The sequence below is a fragment of the Monodelphis domestica genome, chromosome 1, assembly GCF_027887165.1.
Source record: "Monodelphis domestica isolate mMonDom1 chromosome 1, mMonDom1.pri, whole genome shotgun sequence".
NCBI lineage: Eukaryota > Metazoa > Chordata > Mammalia > Didelphimorphia > Didelphidae > Monodelphis > Monodelphis domestica.
The window spans coordinates 191,245,952-191,250,886 of NC_077227.1; the positions used below are offsets into that span (position 1 = coordinate 191,245,952).

At 36.9% G+C, this 4,935-nt stretch overlaps 1 non-coding gene across 1 annotated transcript; it reads right to left on the reverse strand.

Moving 5' to 3' along the window:
- Positions 1–4,289: 4,289 nt before the first annotated feature.
- On the reverse strand, positions 4,290–4,393 carry LOC130456642 (U6 spliceosomal RNA). The gene has a single exon (XR_008915711.1). It is a non-coding gene; the product is annotated as a U6 spliceosomal RNA (small nuclear RNA).
- Between the last annotated feature and the right edge of the window lie 542 nt (positions 4,394–4,935).

Consider the following 4,935-nt stretch of genomic DNA (forward strand, 5'->3'; position numbering starts at 1 on the left):
TAGGCAATAGGGGTCAAGTGACTTGTCCAGGTTCGCACAGCTAGGAAGTGGCTGAGACCAGATTTGAACCTAGGACCTCCCATCTCTAGGCCTGGCTCTCAATCCACTGAGCTACCCAGCTGCCCCCTGCAAAGGATGAATTTCAATAAAAACTTTTGCAAAAATAGTAGACTTAATGTTCTAGGCAGTATTAATAGACGAATCTGCTTGCCACTGTCTGACTGGTTTTAGTAGTAAGCTACTAACAGAGTAGGGTTTAGTTCACATGGAGAACAGTGGTTATTCTGCAGCATCAAGTAAGAGAAGGTTTTGGAGCATACAATAGACAGTATAAATGGGGTTCAATTAAGAGTAAAGGTATGGGTTAGTAAACCTTGAAATGGTCAAATCACATTCAATGATAAATAGTGTTTATGACCTGTCTATCACTAATCCTTGAGTTTCTCTTCTTCATTGATTTCTCCCTTACTCCCATTCTTTAAGAAGAGGGCAGGAGCATAGGAAAGGCAAAGATAGTTCATTCCATAGTTAATTTGGCTTCCATTAAGCATCCAGGCCTCATCCAAGCATAGACTCTGGGAGATGCCTCAGAAATGCAAAAGTAACAAACCAGAGCTATCCTGGAAAATTAGGGAATATCATTTTAAAACTAAAGAAAATAAAATTTGAGGATCCACAGCCAGTGGATGTGTCTGACATGACACAGTATTTCATCATCACGTATAGTATAATTTATGTTAAGTAGTTGTAAAATCTGACTGGGAACTCTCTTTAACTTGCCATTTTTTTAAAAGTAGGTCAAACTTTCCATAGAAAATCATCAATACAATTCACTAATCCAGAGAGAGTTCATTCGTTCTTTGAAACAGATGAATAAAATAAATCCAAATAGCTTTCTTCTGATCTTTGCTGCCAATCCTTTTTATTTCTATATATATATATACTAATATATTATTATACTACTAATATACTAATATTTCTATATATATATTAATATATACTAAATATACTAAAATATACTAATATAATATATACTAATAATATATATTAGTAGGGTTTTAGATTTCAATGGAACTCTGACTTTATCCGTGTGATAATTCCCTCCCTTCTTATCACTACCCACCATCCAGTGCAAACAGAAACTTAACCACATCCTCATATAGACTATTCCCAGTCATACAGGTGATAACTCTCCTTCTCTTTCATGAATACAAATTATTAATAGTAATATCCTATAGCCTACTTACATTCATGGACCTTTACAGTGCCCCTTAGATCATACACTGATATGATTTTTTAAACCTCATGGTCCATGAGTTGAAGTTACAATAGCATCATAGGGAATGTTAATGTTTTAAAAAATGGTTTTTGTGGCAAGGAATAGTATGTAACCATTAAGCACCCTACAGTTTCCCAAACCCAATTCAACTCAAACTCCTCCTTTTCCATTCTGGACTCAGTTTATGATTTGCCTGCAATACTTTACCAAGCTTGTATGTTTAACAACAGAAAGAGAACTACGACTGAGCTCTAGAAAAGTGGAACACTTATGTTCTCCCAATCTGAAAAAGGGGGAACTCCCAGCTCTGGACCCATGCAAGTAAATCAGATCCAGTTCTTTCTTTTTTATTTTTTTAATCCTACCTTTTGTCTTAGAGTAGATACTAAGTATCAATTGCAATGCAGATGAATTATAAGGGGTAGGCAATTAGGGTTAAGTGACTTGCCTAGGGTTGCATGGCTAGAAAGTGACTAAAGAAAATTTGAACCCAGGTCCTCTCAGCTTTAGGACTGATATTCTATCCACTATGCTACCTAGTTGCCCCTAGACTAGATTCAGTTCTAAGAAAAACCTGACATCTGATTTGGGCATTCAGGTTCTTTTTCTTATACTCTATGAAAATGTATACCCTTTCACTAGGGAAAATCACTTAAAATTTAGACTTAACTGAAGTTTAAGGCTTCCCTAAATGGGAAGGGTAGAAAAGTGTCGAATGTACACCGTAGGTCTGGGAGGTTATTTATTTCTTCTATAAAATGAAATGCTTAACACAAAGCATCCACGAAAACACATAGCTCACAAGCATAGTAGCATAATTACTTTTATTCTCCTCCTAGGAGATTGATAACTGTGTAACCGAGTTCACAAATCTCTAATGGAGGGAAGAATAGGTGATGTCTTGTATGAAGGGAGGATGTCTAAATAAATGAAATGGGTAGAGGTATAGTTATAGTCCTTGAGGAAGATTCTGTGCCACTGCAACGAAGATAGAGATTGAAGCAGTGTGACTATGCATGTTGACCTCATTTACTATGTCACCTTAGATAAGCCAATGAATCTTCATGGGTCTCAGTTCCTCATCTGTTAAATGGGGTCCCTGGATTTAATAGTTTCTAAGGTTCCTCCCAGAAAGCCAGGTGCACAAAAGATAAAGTGCCAGACCTAGAGTCAGGAAGACATCTTCTTGAGTTCAAATCTGACTTCAGACACTTGCTGGCTGTTTGACATTGGGTAAGTCACTTAACCTTGTCTGCCTTAGTTTCCTAATCTCTAAAATGAGCTGATGAAGGAAATAGCAAACTATTCCAACATCTTTGCTAAGAAAACCCACAAAGAGTCAGACACAACTGAAAAAGGACTAAATAACAAGTTTCTTTCCAACTCTAACTCACATTCCTATGAATTCCAGCCACATGACATACCTTCTAGTCAATGTGACATGTAAACAATTCCCACATGTGCTACGCTCAATCCAACCAAGACATCATAGGCACTTTCTGGAATAAGAAGGCAACTTATACACAGACAATTCATGGGAAAGGTTTGTGAATAGCTTGAATCCCTTAGGCAGTTTCTAACTAACAAGAACTCAAAAGGAATAAAAGCCATCCCCACTGAAGCACAGTGCTCCCTGGAATATAGATGCTCCACATCAAGGAGAGATTTGCTGACAAAATGTTTCCTTGCTGTCACATAGTGGGAGTGCATTGCTAGCCTTTTCCTCCCCAAGGATGAAAAATGCTGTTACCAGGAAGGAAAGAAGCCTGTCTGCCTCCAGATGGGTGCCTACTCATGCCATCTGATACTTGTTAGACAAGAAACAGTGACAGGGGCACAGGTATTTTGACCCCAACTAGAAAACAATTTTTCTGAGTAGACATGGCTCAAAAGTCACCAGCCCGGAATCATGTTCACCTGCTGTTTATTCTCATTCAAAGCATTCATCACCCATAGGAAAAATTCATTTGGAATCAATAGGCATACAAGGTGCACTGGATTTTGTTTTAGAAGAAGCATCCAATAAACAGAGAAACTGGCATAATAAAAATGAGTTTTCTCTTTTAAATAAATAAGGTGGCATGGCATAGTAGATAGAGATTTGACCTTGGAGTCTAGAAGACCCAAGTTCAAGTTCTACTTCTGAACCAATCAATAAGCATTTATAGAAGCAGCTAAGTAGTATAGTATATAGAGTGCCAGGACTAAAATTAGGAGGACTTGGGTTAAAATTTGGTCTTACACACTTCCTAACATTATGATGCTAGACAAGTCATTTAACCCTGTTGGCTTTGCCTTTCTTCTGTCTTAGACCTGAGAGTAAGAAAGAAGATAAGGATTTTAAACAATAAAATATTTACTGCTTACTATGTGCCAGGCACTGTCCTGTGCAATGTGGATACTGTACAAAGAAAGATGAAAAACAGTTCCTGCCCTCACGAGCTTATATTCAAATGGAGGGAACAATATGCATATAAATAGGCACACAAAGTACTTACTGAGTAAATGGAAGGTAACCCCAGAGACACAAGCAACTGATGGGCCTGGGAAAGATCTTCTGCAGAAGGTGGCATTTAAGTCAGTTCTTGAAGGAAGCCAGGGTATTCTAAGAGGCAGTGGTAAGAAGGGAAAGCTTTCAGCACATGGGGCAACTAGCTAGTGTAAAGACAGAATCCAAGAGAAGGAGCATCAAGTTTTTAAATTTCAAATGCCTCAAGCAATAGTACAAGACTCTGTTTCAGAGGAAGTACTGTTCTATACTGGTAGAGAGAGGATCTTCACCAGAACTCCAAGAATTTTCCATACCAATAAAATCACAGATTCAGTTTAAAGAAAAAAGTTAATGAAGTAAATTTTCTGATCTGTTGTGTATGTATATACAGCATTATATAACTGTCTGTGTCACTTGTAGAGTTTTTAAACATAAGAAAGTGTTCCACGTGACAAATATCAATGGACATTCTAAATTATTCCCAAATTTTCTTTGGAAGATGCAGATTATTACTTTTTTTAAAATATGGAATGCTTCGCGAATTTGTGTCATCCTTGACAAGGGCCGTGCTAATCTTTTGTGTATCCTTCTAATTTTAGTATATATGCTGCTGAAGCAAGCACAATTATTATCTTTTTTAAGTGAACATAACTTTTTTATTCAAAAAAAGAATTTTTGATAGATTTTCATTCTGTGTGTGTGTGTGTGTGTGAGTGTGAGTAAGGGTTCCTTAACTTTTTATGTGATGCCTTATTTATCTATAAGTAAATTATCCAGAAACTTCATCTATCTATAACATAACTGGGATTCTAGGATAAGAGGAAAAAAATATCTCTGAACAGCTGAAGTAAATATAAATTTCATTCCATAAAGCTCATGTTCTTTGTTGAAAAATGAAAGGCAATGCGTCTTTTCCTTTATTTTAGACATAGTTCTAACATGCTTGATTATCTGGTCTTCTTGCCCATGGCAAATGAGAAGAGGAAGTAAGCATAACAACAGCAAAAACATCATAGCTGGCAAAAGAGAAGAACATAGAAAAACTCAAAAAGCATTATAAGTTGGAGCCATTTTGTGCATAGGAAAAGAGTCCTGTATTCCAAAATAGTATCATGGAAGCCAGGTTGGAAAAGTGGCAACTCTGACTCTCCATACTAATCTGCAG